Consider the following 18,608-nt stretch of genomic DNA (forward strand, 5'->3'; position numbering starts at 1 on the left):
TAAGCAAAAAATAACATAACCAAAGTGATTTTGTGCCAATATTATGATGACCAAACAACTTTTGTTACTTTAACCTTCATGGCAATCCTGACTACTCAGCACTAAGAATATCACTAATTTACAAACAAGGAAATTGAGGCTAATACTAAAGTCTAAGGGAAATGGCAGAGTCAGGCACTCTAGTCCAGGTCTGTCCTCTCTGAGAGATGGAACTCAACAATATTCACCGTAATATAATAAGATTGTTGGAAATCATCAATTTAGCCATTTCTAGAAGATTTTTTATATTACTCATAATTTACCTATGTCACAGAAGAAAGCAGAAAAATTAGAAAAGAACGAAAAAAAAACTGATATAAATCAGAGGTATATGGAGGAAGCTAAGATGATGCTCTTCAACACGCTACAAGCAATTTGAGAGAGTGTAGGAAAAGTTTGAGATACTGATGAGCTAGGATTTCCCCTTTTATAGAATACAGCAACTCTCAACCACACAGAGCCTTGGTGTAATGAAGCATAACACAGGCGGGCGACCAGGCATCAATCTCTGAGGTACCAGGAGAAGCCTTATGAAAAAACATTCGCAAAAGCAATTGGAGTAGCAGGCAGTGATGCAGAAGTGTCAGAGAGGTCAGCCTTCCAATCCATCTGCTGAATATGAGCGTGCTAAAAATGAAATCAAATATTAGTGCCATCTGGGATTTCTCTGCTCCATGCTTCTGGTGACCTCACTTTTTAGGAAAATGTTCTGCTGCATGCTGAAAAGCATGGCCACTTCCACAGCAGTATTTTTGTATTCCTGATTAAAAATTATAGTTCTTCATGAACAGAGAAGTAGAGAAAACATAAGGATCTAAAACAAAACTGTCTTCACAAGATTCTTGAGTCCATAAAGCCATGCACTGGAAAGAGCATCACACCCTACTTCCTTAGCCAGGAAGGCCTGCTTTTTTCTGAACATCAAGGTGATACAGTCACACATGGATTGTCAAATCACAGCTTCAGTCCTGGGAACTTGAAGAATTCATCAGCCTCGAGTTGTAGAATAGAAGTAGGTCTCCTTCAGAAATGTAAATGGGTCCCAAGCAAGTAAGAGTTTAATTAATTTTAGAAGCTTGTCTGGGACAGAGATAGAATACCTTTCTCTAAGGATCAACTTAGGTAATAGACAGCCAATCTTTTGACCATCTATTACCTTTCCCCAACTAATGAGGAATAAGCTGACTTTTAAAAAAAGATTTTATTTATTTGACAGAGAGAGAGCACAAGCAGGGAGAGCAGCAGAGGGAGAGGGAGAAGCAGACTTCCTGCTGAGCAGGGAGCCCAACATGGGGCTCGACCCCAGGACCCTGGGATGGTGACCTGAGCCAAAGGCAGATGGCTAACCGGCTGAGCCACTAGGGTGCCCCTAAGCTGGATTTTCAGAAGACAAAAGCTGAGAGGAGAATCACTCGGAGGTTAAAAAAAAAAAAGAAGAAGAAGAAGAAAAAGAAAAAAGAAAAAAAAAAGACATAATAAAGAAAAAAATCTGAAAATATTGTTAACACTGGTTGTCCTACATGAAATTAGGCTCCAAATGGTGAAGTAGAATGGTAGGGAAGAAATGTTGGAATTAAAAAAAAAAACTATAGCTGCATATTATTTTTTAAAATTAAACACTAAAAGATAAAAATCCTATGACTCTGGAACTGCTCCTGGAGCACTATAGAATACAAAAGCATAGTCAACTATACTTTTGGTAGGAATCTGAAATTAGACCACCCAGGCCTAAATCCTAACTTGCAAGTCACTAACAGCGTGACCCTTGATAAGTCAGTAAGTATAAGGACTACTCATAAAATCAAAATCATAAAGTTACGTATTTTATGTAAAGTGCTTTTAGGACTTTGCCTGGCCCAGAGTTAGTGTTCAATAAGTATTGGCTACTATTAACAAATTCCTGATTCCAAATCCACAAAATAATGTAGTAGTGGGGGATCCCTGGGTGGCTCAGCGGTTTTAGTGCCTGCCTTTGGTGCAGGGCGCGATCCTGGAGTCCCGGGATCGAGTCCCACATCTCCCTCTGCCTGTGTCTCTGCCTCTCTCTCTATCATGAATAAATAAATAAAGTCTTTAAAAATAATAATAATAATAATAATGTAGTAGGAAGAGTACTTTATGAGTTGTAAGAATCCCTTAGTAGTCCTGGGACATAGTCCCCGGAGGATTCCCATTCTCCTGAGAATTTCATGCAGGAAGGCTGTTATATGCTCAGTGTCCTCTAAGACCAGGAATCCATATATAATGAGTTAAGTACAATAAGAAATAGGGTTGCCCAGGAGAATACACATATGAAAAAGCCCAGAGAATCAGATAAAATCATATCAAGTGCCAAATGAAGAGAGATGTCAACACACATGGACTACAGCCTGTGAGGATGTAAAAACTGAAGACAATAAATTGGCTGGTTGAAAAGAGTTGGAAAGGTAAATTAGAATTAAAAAAATATGGAGAAATATCAGGATTATAGGTAGGTAAACAAGGACAAGAATGATCAAAAGTGGCATTTGTTTCATACTTTTAATGCACCAGGCACATAATAGGCTCTTAGTATTTTTTTCACATTTATTGTTCACAGCAAACCTAGAAGGCAGTCATTCGTTCATTTCATATTAAGTACCTACCATATACATAGACCCTAAGGCCTGAGCAGAAAGAAGGATCCCTCAGCCAGAGCTGAGGAGACAAAGTAAAGAGAAGAGATGTAAGAGATGATGAGGTAAGAGAGGTTGGCAGGGGCCAAGGAAAGAGGTGAGATCTTACACAGGGATTAATGTCACATTAGTTGACAAAAAAAAAAAAAAATCTCTGTGACCACTATAAAGAGCATTCCTTGCAGTGAAGCAAGAGTGAACACAGCAAGACCATATGGGGCTGGGTTATCTATAGATGAGAACTGAGGGTCAAATATAGGTTAGCTCACTTGCTCAGTCACGCAGCTCTACACAGAGGATTCCACCTAAGTAACCTGTTTTGATATATGACAGACAGTTTACTTGTGAGAACTTGAATGGAATCTTGCAGATTTCTCAGGAAAATGTTGCCATTTCTTTTGCTTCATATGAGTCCATTAGTAATACAAATAATCAATCAAATATTTACAAGGCAAAGTATGTCAGCACTCTTACACCTCCTTTTAACTTTACACATACTCTAACTTCTTGCCTCTTCTCACCTGGTTTCATGGTTGGCACCAAACTGAGGACCATGTGCCTCCCTGTAGCCTGAGTCCCTTCTCCATTCTCCAGATCTGCATTCCCAGGGGCTCCACAGGCACCTCAAATGCAGCACATACAAAACTCAACTCTACACCTTTCCTAACATACTGGATTCTGATTTTTTTTTCTTTAAAGATTTTATCTGTTTATTCATGACAGACATAGAGAGAGAGGCAGAGACACAGGCAGAGGGAGAAGCAGGCTCCATGCCGGGAGCCCGATGTGGGACTTGATCCAGGGTCTCCAGGATCATGCCCTGGGCCAAAGGCAGGCGCTAAAGTGCTGAGCCACCCAGGGATCCCCCTGGATTCCGATTTTAATTCATGCACATACATTCACTCCATCTTCTAACCTGGGAACTTGAGAGTTGCAATGAATTTTTCCCTCTTCCTCATACCTTCTGCATGTTCATTCTCTGTCAACCCCTCCTCTGCTCCAATTTCTCCTTCCCTGAAACTATAATGAACTTCTGTTGATTCAACTTTAAAAATACCTCCTCAAAAATTCAGGTTCCATTCTCTCTTCATTACCTAAACCAAGCACTCAGAATCTCTCAGCTAAATTGTTACAATGACCTCCTTAATTTTTCCATTTTCTACTTTCTCTCCCTACTGAAGGCCACTTCCAGAGTATTCCCAGAATTACCTTGAAAAATAAGAATCGGTCACTCCCTCCGGTGAAGGCTTCTGCTGGTTTCTACTGCCTACAGGGATAAAGCTACAATGTGTAGCATGGCATACAACGTATTTTAAGTTCTAGGATGCCTCTTGCAGGCCTCTACTTTCCCAAACCCTCATAAGCCACAGGTATACATTGTTGGTACACAGGCCTTGTCACATTTCCTAAACACATTCTTCTTGTCCGTAACTCTGCACTTTTATAGTCCATTCACTCAGTCTAAAATGTTTCCCTCAGCCTGCAGCTGCTAACTTGCCTGGTTACTCATTTTGGACCAGATAAAAATGTGACTCCTTTGATAAAATCCTCTGTGAGTCCACATGATAAAAGATAACGATTAGCATTTCATCTGGGTTCCCAAAGTACTTTTCCAGCCCTCTAGTGCAGTACTACATTATGTTATAACCATTTATTACCTGCTTTTCACTACCAGAAAACTAGCTCCATGCTATTCATGTTTATATTGTCAGGACTTATTTCAGTGCCTCATATTTAATATATATCATTGTTGAATAAATAAAGGCCACTAGCTATATTTTAGGTATCCTCTACTTAGAATGAAAAGAGAAAAGGGAAAAAGTAGAAAATCCTCCACTGAGTTAAAGAAACAAAAGCTTACATCCAAGAAACACCTACACAAAACATAATTAAAGACAAAAGAAATAAAAAGATCATTGGAGCAAGTCAGGAGAACAAGCGGTGTTTGGTAGATGAAGGAAAAGGAGAAAGTGATGCCAGTTTGGGGGAAAAAGGGAGATCGAAAGTTCTGAAATGAGTATCAAGTGTTCTCGAGAATGGTGGCTAAGGCAGGTTTACTACATCCGTGACACTGTCATGGTTAAATTTATGTGTCGACTTGACTGGCCATGGGATGCCCAGATTTTTGGTCAAACATACTTCTTGGTGTTTCTGTGAGGGCATATTCTGGATGAGATTAACATTTAAAGTGGGAGACTCCCATCTTCAGGATATTTGGTTATAGCATGCCTCTTTTTAAATGATTTTTAAATACATATAATAATTTATCACAATAAAGAACCAAAAAAGCATTGATTACCTCAACAGATGCCAAAAAAGACATTTAATAAAATGTAGCATGTGTTTCTGATGAAATTCTAAATAAACCAGATGTTGAGGGATATTTCCTTCACATATTAAAGAGTATCAAGCTAAAGACAGTAGAAAACATACTTAATTTTTTTTTAATTTTTTTAAAATTTTTATTTATTTATGATAGTCACAGAGAGAGAGAGAGAGAGGCAGAGACATAGGCAGAGGGAGAAGCAGGCTCCATGCACCGGGAGCCCGATGTGGGATTCGATCCCAGGTCTCCAGGATCGCGCCCTGGGCCAAAGGCAGGCGCTAAACCGCTGCGCCACCCAGGGATCCCAAAACATACTTAATTTTAAACACTATCACTATCCTATTGAAGTTAAGCAAACTTTGCTTAAGTGAATTGTATTATTCAGCATTGCTCTGGAAGATCTGATCAATGTAATATGACAAAAATAAATGTATAATGGTATGTATATGATGAAAATAAATAATATATATTACATATATTAAAAATAAATAAATATAGATATAATAAAAATAAATGTCAATAAATGGAAAAAGACATAGTTGGGACAACTGGGAAAAACCCAAAGAAGAAATGCAAACTGATAAAACTAATAAGAAGAAAAGACATCAGGGGATGTCTGGAAAAGCATTTCTCTAGGCTTCCAATGTTTTCCAACAGTGAAATGCAGGAACGTGTGGATAATGTTTTCAGCCAGCAAAATTCCTTGAGACTCAAAGTTCAAGGATTTTCACAGGTTGGTCACATAGGCATTCTCTGCCATCATAATCAGATCACTTTTCACAAATATTAAAAAATCCCAGAAGGAAAATAGATGCTCACTATAAACCACATGGTTAAAAAAAAAAAAAAGTCTAGGTAGGCTGGCACAATGAAATTCGGTACCGTTGGCACACCAAATAACCTTACCGCATGGCATCACAGGGGCCATTTCAAAGCCTAAATTCCCAGATACCAGCAGGGACAACCCTCTAAGCAGACTCTTTTAAAGACATGGACCCAAACCTGCCAAGTTTACTCTTTCCCGGCATGAAACGTTCTAGATGAATAAAGTTTAAAAGTTAACTGAGGAAAATCAAAAATATTCAAGTAAATAAAAGCTACCTATCCAAACTGCTGAATAAGAAGCTTGCATATTTTATTGTAAGTATACAATCTCTCAGGTTAATTTATAAAGTTAAAACAATTCTTTCCCCCAAACCAACAAACACCAATATACCAATACACAAACATACACACACACACACACACACACACACACACACACACACACAGATTTCTTTTTTTAACTTGAGAAATGATTATAAAATTCAACTGGGTGAATAAATGTATGAAGATAATCGGGAAAATTTTTTAAAGCTAAGACAAATTGTTACAGAGAGTGTGTAGAAGTCATCATTATCTGAGATACTAAAATGTTTTTTAAAGGTACATTATTAAATCTGTTGGGACTGACAATAAGATCAAAAATAGAGAAGATAAAGTCTTGCAGGGGACTAAGCATGTGCACAAATGCAGTATGTGATTTTTGTGACAGTTTGTTCACTTACTATTTATCTGCTCAAAAGATTAAAAACTTATTAAATACATACTATGTAGGCAGTGAGGTACAATGATGAGCAGATCAGGTAGTTTCTGTTGTTTGTGCTAATAGGAAATAAATATCTAAATAATTCCATAAACAACTATGAAATTACAAGTGTTTCAGATAGTGTTAGGAAAACTTACAACTTGGAATGTGACCTTGTAAACGGATTATCACAGAAGGCTTTCCTACAGAAACAATGTTCGCATTGAGATCTAAAGATAATCAGGAATTCAGCAGGTGAAAGGAAGAATGTTCCAGACAAAGAAAAAATAAATTCTAAATGCATTTCAGAAAATGCATTCCCAGCTTTTTGAAAAGGGTAATTTCACTACCATCACCTATTTTAAAGGATATAAAGTCTAGATAAAGATTGATATTATTTGACAATAAGTATTATATGCCTATGATTGCCATGAAAGCAGGCAGCAGTGAGGAATAAGATGGACAAAACTTCTGCTCTCGTGTAGCTTATTTCTACACTTCAACCTGAAATATGTTTTAAGAAAACAAAAACACTTAAGAAAATATTGATGACTATATAATCTTTAAATGTAAAAAATAAAGACAGCTGGATTTATTTTTAAAAACCCAAAATTTTTCTTTAATCAAAAGCAATAAAAAAAGTAGGAAAAAAATCTGTAATATGTATGCTAAAGGATTAATGTTCCTTGCAATATATAAATACTCTTGAAAATCTGTAAGAAAAAAAACAAACACCCCAATTGAAAAATTAGCAAAGAATCAACAGGGCAATGTATTAAAAAAAGAAATCAATAAACACACAAAACATGCTTATTTAATTAAAAGAAATGCAAATTTAAATAAGGTATCATTTCACGTATCAAACTGGTACAAACGAAAAAGATAAAACAGATAATACCCAATGTGGATGAAGTTACAGAAATAGCGAAAAACTAACCTTAAAGATTTATGATCCTTTGACATAAAACTCTACTTATTAAGGAAACAAATTATAACACATCTATGCAATGGAATACCATACAACAATTAGAAATGAAAAAGGGAACATACATATTAGCCCAGAAAGATATTTGCAATATATTATAGGAGAATAAACTGTTACTAAACTGCATCCATAACTGTGATTAACATAACACATAACTGCTTGCTAATATACATATGTGAAAATGAGAACAGGTAAAGGCATTATGCATGATTTTTTTAAATTTTAAAGTTATCTCTTTTCCAAAGTTTCTATAGTGACCATGCATTATTCAGTGTATTCCTTACATCTTCTCTTTCTTGAGATGAAAAGAACAGGAATAACCCCAAGAATATTTACAAGCAACTGACTAAAGTACACATAATATGTCACTGAATAGGATCTGAGGCAAAGATTTATCACAAAGCCTCTGCTCTTAATCACTATGCTAAAAATATCACAAGGCAATTAAAAAGCGAAGACAAACAGAATTAAGTGTTTGCAACATATGTGAAAATATTCTTGGTATAAAAGCCATTACAAATCAGTGATAGTACAATGATAAATCTGACCCACAGAAAAGTTGGCAAAGGATATGACCAAGAAATTGGTAGAGAAAAACAACTGATTGAAAAGCCAGTGATAAACTATTCGGCATCATCAGTAAATGTAGAGATCAGATATTCATGCTCCAGAACGTCAAGGCGACAGCAAACACAATGTTTTGGAAATAGTCATTCCTGGACACTAATTGCTTTGTTCTTCCCTTCCCACCCCCACCCCCACCCTCCCTTAAGGATGTGATCTCTGTGAAACTGCATTTAGTCTAAGAACCAACAGAGCTCAGAATCTGTAAATATTTCCTTAAATGGAAGCACACAGATTGTTAGTGCTTCAAAATGGTAAGTCAGCCTCGAGTATAAAAGCAGAGGGCTACAGCAGGATTGAATTTTCTGAAACAGGCAAGATGTTGCCCTATGCAGACAGAGTGACTGGTAGGCCCAAGGAAAGCTAGCTGAGTTATGCTATATTTGTTCCTAATATCAGTAAGACCCTCTATCCTTGACTAAATAGGATTCTACACAAAATTCTCGAATGTGGGGGTGGGATATATTTCTTTTTCTTGCTAATATGTCACCCACTAGGAAAACTTGGCTTTCAAAAAAGTGAAAATTAGCACAATTTGTTTATAATAGTTAATAGCTGTAAATAAATGTCCAATGGATAAAAAACTGGGCAAATATAATGTGGTACTTCCATATAATGGAAGAATCATCAGCCATTTAATCTTATTGAGGAAGAGGTTTTTCAAGAAAACAGAAGTTTAGGGACGCCTGGGTAGCTCAGTGGTTGAGTGTTTGCCTTTGTCTCAGGTTATGATCCTGGGGGCCTGGGATGGAGTCCTGCATGGGACTCCCCACAAGAAGCCTGCTTCTCCCTCTGTGTCTCTGCCTTTCTTTGTGACTCTCATGAATAAATAAAATCTTGAAAATCAAAACCAAATTAAAAAAAAGAAAATAGAAGTATGAAGTTTTACCATAAACAATATGTACACGTATATGTGTGTGTGTGTGTGTGTCTGTTACTACAGGGGACGTAACACATATAGGAAAAGAGAAATTAGGACCATTAGAGAGTCTCACAGCATGTAATGTTCCCTCACTATACTTGTAATAATATCCTTTTTTAGATCTATTTGCATGCGCATTTTATTAATATTTCTTTCCCCCCAAAATACTATAAGCTCCATGAGGTCAGAGTTGTCTCAGATCGTATTTATCTCTGTATTCCTAGCATCACGCGTGGTGCCTAGCATAAACAGGCATTCAACAGATGTGCTGAAGTTTGAAAGGATGTGAAAAGGAGATTAAAGATGTAAGAGTAAGACGAGGGCAGCCCGGGTGGCTCAGCGGTTGAGCCTCTGCCTTTGGCCCGGGGCGTGATGCCGGGGACCAGGGATCGAGTCCCACCTCGGGCTCCCTGCATGGAGCCTGCTTCTCCCTCTGCCTGTGTCTCTGCCTTTCTATCTGCGTGTCTCTCATGAATAAATAAATAAAGTCTTAAAAAAAAAAAAAAAGAGTAAGATGAAGATGAAGATGTAGAAAATGCATCCCAAAGACAACTGATGGTTAGAGACTACAAACGTAGTACTAAGTTTTGCAGAAACCAAAGCAAAGAGGAAAATCGAGCTCCTAAAGAAAATCCTACGCTTTCCTGGCAGGAGAGAGTCCAGGAGGGCAGGGGAGAGGGGCGGGATGGAGGCGGGACCCGGAAGGCCGGCCGCGGTGGGGCGGGGGAGGGGGGGCGAGCCCTGGGAGCGCCAGCGGGGCTCGGCCGGGAGGGGAGGGCGCGGGCGGCGGGAGCCCAGGCAGGCCCGGGCCGGGGGCCTTTCCCGGGGCAAGCTCCGGGCTCACCCCCGCCCTCGGGGCCGCGCGGAGGCCTCCGGGGAAACAGAGATCATGCTGCCGGGCGCCGGGCAGTTCTGCGGGACCGAAGGCGCCCGAGCCCCGCAGCAGCCCCCGCCCCAGGAGCAGCGGGGAGGCCCCGCAAGGCCAAGGTCAGGGATCACCCAACACCGCAGAACCGCGGCGTTACGAAGAATACTTAGAGAATTCCGGTTTTTCCCCAAGACTTGCTTTTCAATTTTAATTTTCTCTTTCCTTTTGCAACCAATTTCTTATTTAATCAACTTTTTAAAAAATCTTTGATTTTCATTTTATAGGTGAATGCTATACATTCATGTATTTAATTTTATTTTTGTATATATGTAAGTTTTCCTTTCTTTACGATTTTGGGACGCAGTTCCTAAAATACCAAAATACAGCCAGAATCTAGTGTATGGCTCTGTCGTCTTCACCTGTCTAATCACATTTGCATTTTTCTTTTCTTCATTCTTTTTTGCTTTGTTAAAGTCTTTTTAAACTTTCATCTTTACAGTTACATTCGATCCTGTTAATGTATTTAATTTCATTTTTGCACGTATCTCTTTCTTTACAATTTTGAGGTGTTGTTTCTTCTAACAAACTGACCAAAATACACTCAGGATATAGTGTATTATTGCTCTTTTCTTTGTTTTTTTTTTTTTGACTTTTAATTTTCATTTTTATAGTTACACTCTATCCTTTTATTGTATTTATTTTTTTGTTGTTCTTCATATATAATTTTTCTTTTGTTAAATTTTGGGATCTAGTTTTTTAACAAATAGACCGAAATACACACCAGATCCAGTGTATTACTCTACTCTGTTCACATGTCTGATTATATTCTTCTTTAAAATTTTTTTTCTGGTTTTGGGTCTTTTCTGATTTGTTTAGTGTATATTACTCTGGGGTACTTGTTGCCAATTTACTGTCTTTTCTCTCATTCATCTGTTCTTCTCTGGACAGAGTGACAAGATGGAAAAACTCACCTCAAAAAAGAGAACAAGAGGCAGTACTGACTGCCAGGGACCTAATCATTATGGACATAAGTAAGATGTCAGAACTAGAGTTTAGAAAAATGATTATAAAGATACTAGCTGGGCTTGAAAAAAGTATAGAAGACACTAGAGAATCCCTTTCTGGAGAAATAAAAGAACTAAAATCTAATCAATTTGGAATTTTAAAAAGGCTATTAATGAGATATAATCAAAAAAGGAAGCTCTAACTGCTAGGATAAATGAAGCAGAAGACAATTAGTGATATAAAAGACAAAATGATGAATAAAAAAGCTGAGAAAAAGAGAGATAAACAACTACTGGATCAAGAGGATAGAATTTGAGAGATAAGTGATACCATAAAGCCAAACAATATAGAATAATTGGGATCCCAGAAGAAGAGGAAAGAGAGACTGGAGGACAGAAGGTATATTGAAGCAAATTATAGCAGAGAACTTCCCTAATCTGGGGAAAGAAACAGGCATTCAAGTCCAGGAGGACAGAAAATCCTTCCTCAAAAATCAATAAAATGATACAGATCAACACCCTCACACATAATAGTGAAACTTTCAAATCTCAGAGACAAAGAGAAAATCCTGAAAGCAGCTTGGGACAAGAGGTCTGTAACCTACAAGGGTAGAAACATTGGATTTGCAGCAGACTTATCCACAGAGACCTGGCAGGCCAGAAAGGAATAGCATAATATATTCAGGGTGCTAAATGAGAAAAACATGCAGCCAAGAATACTTTATCCAATGAGAATGTCATTTAAAATAGAGAGATAAAAAGCTTCCAGGACAAATAGAAACTAAAAGAATTTGTGATCACCAAACTGCCCTACAAGAAATATTAAAAGGGATCCTTTACGTGAAGAGAGAGCCCAAAAGTAATATAGATCAGAAAAGAACAAAGACAATATACAGAAACAGTGTCTTTACAGGTAATACAATGATACTAAATTCATATCTCTCAATAGGTACTCTGAATATACATGAGCTAAATGCCCCAATCAAAAGACACAGGGTATGAGACTGGATAAAAAAAGCAAGCCCCATTGATATGGTACCTGCAAGAGACTCATGTTAGACCCAAAGACACCTCCAGATTTAAAATGAGGGCACAGAAAACCATTTATCATGCTAATGGCCATCAAAAGAAAGTTGAGGTGGTGATCCTTATATCAGATAAATTAGATTTTAAACCAAAGACTGTAATGAGAGATGAGGAAGGACACTATATCCTAATTAGAGTCTATCCAACAAGATCTAACAATTGTAAATATTTATGCCTCTAATATGGGAACAGCCAATTATATAAGCCAATTAATAACAAAATTAAAGAAACATATTTATATTAATACAAAAATAGTAGGGGACTTTAATACCCCATTCACTGCAATGGACAGATAATCTAAGCAGAAGATCAACAAGGAAACTAGGTCTCTGAATCACACACTGGACCAGATGGACTTCACAGATATATTCAGAACATTCCATCCTAAAGCAACAGAATACACATTCTTCTTGACTGTGTGAGGAACATTCTCCAGGACAGATCACATACTGGGTGACAAATCAGGTCTCAATCAGTACCAAAAGACTGAGATCATTCCTTGCATATTTTCAGACCACAATGCTTTGAAACTAGAATTCAAGCACAAGAGGAAATTTGGAAAGATCTCAAATACATGGAGGCTAAAGAGCATTCTACTAAAGAATGAATGGCCTAACCAGGAAATTAAAGAAGAATTTAAAAAATTCATGCAAACAAATGAAAATGAAAACACAAGTATTCAAAACCTTTGGGATGCAGCAAAGTCAGTCCTAAGAGACTGAAGAATATGATGAAGAATGAAGAAGCTGAGAAAAAGAGAGATAAAGAGAAGTATATAGCAATACAAGACTTTCTGAAGAAACAAAAAGGTCTCAAAAACACAACCTCATCTTACATCTAAAGGAGCTGAAGAATAGCAAATTAAGCCTAAACCTAGCATGGGAAAGAGAAATAATAAAGATTAGAGCAGAAATCAATGAAACAGAAACCCAAAGAACAGTAAAACAGATCAATGAAACTAAGAGCGGATTCCTTAAAAGAATTAATAAGATTGATAAAGCCCTGACCAGACTTATCTGAAAGGGAAGAGAAAGGACCTAAATAAATAAAATCATGAAGGAAAGAGAGATCATACCCAACACCGAAGAAATGTAAACAATTACAAGAACATATTATGAGCAACTATATGCCAACAGAGTAGGCAATCTGGAAGAAATGGATGCATTCCTAGAGATGTATAAACTACCAAAACTAAAACAGGAAGAAATAGAAAACCTGAACAGATCCATAACCAACACGGAAACTGCGGCAGTCATCAAAAATCTCCCAACAAACAAGAGCCCAGGGCCTGATGGCTTCCCAGGGGAATTCCACCAAATATTTAAACAATTAATGCCTATTCTTCTAAAGCTGTTTTAAAAAATATAAATGGAAGGAAAACTTCCAAACCCTTCCTATGAGGTCAGCATTACCTTGATCCCCAAACCAAAGACCCTACCAAAAAGGAGAATTACAGACCAATATCCCTGATGAACATGGATGCAAAAATCTCACCAAAACACTAGCAAAAAGGATCCAACACTAAAAGAATTATTCACCATGACCAAGTGGGCTGCAAGGGTGGTTCAACATTCGGAAATCAATCAATGTGATACATTACATTAATAAAAGAAAGGACAAGAACCATACAATCCTCTCAATAGATGCAGGAAAGCATTTGATAAAGTACAGCATCCTTTCTTGATTAAAACTCTTCATAGTGTAGGGATAGAGGGAACATACCTCAGTATCATAAAAGCCATTACAAAAAGCCCACAGCAAATATCATTCTCAATGGGGAAAAACTTAGAGCTTTTCCCCTAAGGTCAGGAACATGGAAGGGGTATGTCCACTGTCACAACTGCTGTTCAACATAGTACTAGAATTCCTAGCCTCAGCGATCAGACAACAACAACAAAAATAAAAGGCATTTGGATTGGCAAAGAAGAAGTCAAACTCTCTCTCTTTGCAAATGACATGATATTCAATATGGAAAACCAAAAGACTCCATCCCAAAATTGGGAGAACTCATACAGGAATTCAGCAAAATGGCAGGATATGAAATCAATGCACAGAAATCCGTGGCATTTCTATACACGAACAATGAGACAGAAGAAAGAGAACTTAAGGAGCCAATTCCATTTGCACCCCAAACCATAAGATACCTAGGAATAAACCTAACCAAAAAGGCAAAGCATCTGTACTCAGAAAACTATAGAACACTCATGAAAGTAACTGAAGAAGACATAAAGAAATGGAAAAAATGTTCCATGCACTGCACCCATGGAACAAACAATAAGATACCTAGGAATAAACCTAACGAAAGAGGCAAAACATCTGTACTCAGAAAACTATAGAACACTCATGAAAGAAACTGAGGAAGCCAAAAAGAAATAGAAAAAAATGTTCCAGGCTCATGGATTGGAAGAACAAATATTGTTAAAATGTCTATGCTATATAGAGCAATCTATACATTCAACTCAATCCCTATCAAATTACCATCAACTGGGGGCACCTGGGTGGCTCAATCGGTTAAGTATCTGCCTTCAGCTCAGGTCATGATCCCGTATCTGGCTTTCTGCTTAGCGGGGAACTTGGTTCTCCCTCTCCCTCTGCCTGCCATGTATTGTGTGTCAGATAAATAAATAAAATTTTTAAAAACAAAACAAAACACCATCATCTTATGTCGCAGAGTTGGAACAAACAATTCTAAAATTTGTATGGAACTAGAAAAAAAACCCAATAGCCGGAGGAATGTTGAAAAAGAAAACTAAAACTGGTAGCATCACAATTCTAGACTTCAAGCTCTATTACAAAGCTGTAATCATCAAGGCATTATGGTCCTGGCACAAAAAACAGACACATAGATCAATGGAACGGAATAGAGAACCCAGAAATGGGCCCTCAACTCTATGGTCAACTAATCTATGACAAAACAAGAAACAATATCCAATGGAAAAAAGACAGTCTCTTCAACAAATGGTGTTGGGAAAATTGGACAGCAACACACAGAAGAATGAAACTGGACCATTTCCTCACACCATACACAAAAATAGACTCAAAATGAATGAAAGACCTAAATGTGAGACAAGAATGCATCAAAGTCCGAGAAGAGAACACAGGCAGCAACTTTGTGACCTCAGCCACAGCAACTTCTTACTAGACAGGTCTCCAAAGGCAAGGGAAACAAAAGCAAAAAATGAACTATTGGCACTTCATCAAGAAAAAAAGCTTTTGTACAGCAAAGGAAATAGTCAACAAAACCAAAAGACAACTGACAGAATAGAAGATACCTACAAATGCCATATCAGATAAAGGGTTAGTATCCAAAATCTATAAAGAACTTATCAAACTCAACACCCACAGAACAAATAATCCAATCAATAAATGGGAAGAAGACATGAACAAACATTTCTCTAAAGAAGACATATAATTGGCCAACAGACACACACACACACGCTCCACATCACTGGGCATCAAGGAAATACAAATCAAAACCACAATCCGATACCACCTCATGCCAGTCAGAATGGCTAAAATTAACAACTCAGGAAACAAATGTTGGTGAGGATGTAGGAAAAGGAAAACTCTTGTACACTGTTGGGAGGAATGCAAGCCTGTATAGCCATTGTGGAAAACAGTATGGAGATTCCTCATAAAGTTGAAAGTAGAGGTACCTTATGACCCAGCAATTGCGAATACTGGGTATTTACTCCAAATATACAGACACAGTGATCTGAAGGGGCACCTGCACCCCAATACTTATGGCAGCAATGTCCACAATAGCCAAATTATGGAAAGAGCCCAGATGTTCACTGACGGATGACTGGAATAAAGAAGATGTGGTACATACATACAATGGAATACTACTCAGCCATCAAAAATGAAATCTTGCCATTTGCAACGATGTGGATAGAACTACAGGACATTATGCTAAGCGTAATAAGTCAATCAGCTAAAGACAATTATCGTATGATCTTACTCATGTGGAATTTAAGAAACAAAATAGAGGATCACAGAGAAATAGAGAAAAAAATAAAAAGACAAAATCAGAGAGGGAGACAAAACATAAGAGACTCTTATTAATCATAGGAAACAAACTGAGGGTCACTGGATGGGAGGGGGTAAGTGGGTGATGGACATTAAGGAGGGCATGTGATGTAATGAGCACTGGGTATTATATAAGACAGATGAATCACTAAACCCCACCTCTGAAACCAATAGTATATGTTAATTAATTGAATTTAAATAAATTTAAAAATATCTGGTTAAACTGGTAAAAAGTGAAAAAACAAAAACAAAAGAAGAACAACAAAACAACAAATTTTCCTGGCAATACTTTGTAAGAAAAATCACACTGACAGGTTTTTATAAAAGGGGTGTGATGTGTGATATGTAGCCAATGTCTTCAACAACATCCTCATAAATACAAATGTGCACCTGCCTATTCTACTTCTTGATATGAGCCCAGGACATCATTCTAAAGTACAATTCAGTGAAAGCAATTCTGCATGTGGGGGGAGGGGGCTAACAGTATCTATTCCATCCCCATATCATCACTTAAACCAGCCTTCATATGCCTAAAGTTAGATACCAAGCTTTAGCTAGCCAAGTATCTTTCAAATTTAAGAGATAATAATTTCAAATATATGTAAATTATTTATAGATAAGACAAACATCTGTGCCAAATCTTCCAAGTACTAGATGTATAGGTAGCAGTTCTTATAATTTAGAAGAAATTTCCAAAACAAAAAGTGATTATTATCTCAATTGATATTAGCTTATATAAATTCCTTTCTCCATGAAGACTAAGGATAGATCAGAAAAATACAAATTCTTCAGCTCAAAAGAGACCTAAAGCTGTATGAGTTAGAAACCCCATGTCCCTGGGGATCCCTGAGTGGCTCAGTGGTTTGGCACCTGCCTTTGGCCCAGAGAGCGATCCTGGAGTCCCAGGATCGAGTCCCACGTCGGGCTCCCAGCCAGGAACCTGCTTCTCCCTCCGCCTATGTCTCTGCCACTCTCTCTCTTTCTCTCTCTCTAGGTCTATCATGAATAAATAAAATCTTTAAAAAAAAAAAAAAAAAGAAAGAAACCCCATGTCCCAACTCAGTCCTCAATATGTAGGACAGATCACTGAGCAAAGCTGGAAAAGGGGTCTAATTTAGTAAAGTATTTTGTATACTCTGAGACTGACCAACTAAACATTCAAGAATATCAGAATAGTGTATCCAGGTTGTTTTTGTAATGTCTCATGTGCTTCTAAATTCTCCAGTTCTATGAAAACATTTAAGCCAAGTAGTCTTGGCCAAAAATCAAAATAAGATCTATTGTTTTATTACTCCAATGTAGGCTTTCCTGTAAGATACAACTTTAAGAGTTTCATTAAAAGGTTTTTCCTAAAAAAAAAAAAAAAAGAAAAAAGTTTTTCCTTTCTTTTGTTATCACAAAAAATTTCAGAGTATCCTATCTTGTGAAATTAAATCCACCAAATTAGCTACAAAGAAACTTATTCACACAATTTTTCTGTAAACCATCCTAAATCCCTGTTTTTTCATAATTTGTTTCCTCAACGACCACAGCACATTCATTATGCTGCTGGTTATTGGAAAGGACAATGAAACGAACAACAAATAGGTCCTCCAAAATCCAAGTTAAAAAAATAGAGTTCAGAAGGGACACCTTCACCTATTCATAAGGATTCATAAAAGAAATGAAAACAGAAAAGAGATTTATAAATCACATCCAAATCTTATTTTTATATTCCAAATCACGTACAGTCTTTTATCTAAGGAAATGAATAAACAGTTTCAAAATACCAATAAAAATAAGGCAATTCTTGGCTCTGAAAAATAGCATTTTCTTATCTATTCTATATTGCACTTCTTTATTTCATCGAACATTGACTTTAGACTAATTTTAAATATACATCCATCACTGAATTTCTGTGACATGTCAAGGAAATTATTGAATGAAATGTTAAGTCAGTCAAATCTGTAATACATTTAAACTGGAAAAAATGTCAGGCTACAAGTAATTTGGGTTTTTGTTACCAACTTGATGTGTGGTTTTTGGACATATATCTTTTTAGTCTCCTTACTAATCAAAGAATTACATCTGTCATCCCTACTAAAGAAGGTATGGTTCAGGAGTGGGAGAAGGAAGGAGGATCACCATTTTTGGGTACCTGTTGTATCACTCAGATTTGTCTTGAAAATAAAAAGACGTATATGTATATCTTACTAAATTTTATTAAACAAAAAGCATTATACAAATGTTAGATAATAAATCTACTCTTATTATCATTGACATAAGTGACAAACATGTAGCGGAAAACCCAGAGGCCTCATTAAAGGTAGAACAAAATAATGACCTAGCCCTCACCATATCCTGAATCAATGAGAATAAATTTAATAAGCATATTAAAATTTGTTTAGTCATACATTCAACAAATTAATTGAGTACCTATTACATGCCAGTCACTTTCTAACACTGGGAATACAACAATGAATTTATCTACTCCGACAATCACAGATATCCAGTTAATTTAGATT

At 37.0% G+C, this 18,608-nt stretch overlaps 1 protein-coding gene across 4 annotated transcripts in view; it reads right to left on the reverse strand.

Annotated features, from left to right (window-relative positions):
• Positions 1-18,608, reverse strand: part of VAV3 (vav guanine nucleotide exchange factor 3) — a 352,243-nt gene that overhangs the window by 128,668 nt on the left and 204,967 nt on the right. The window lies entirely within an intron of this gene.

This window comes from Canis lupus, chromosome 8, assembly GCF_048164855.1.
Source record: "Canis lupus baileyi chromosome 8, mCanLup2.hap1, whole genome shotgun sequence".
NCBI lineage: Eukaryota > Metazoa > Chordata > Mammalia > Carnivora > Canidae > Canis > Canis lupus.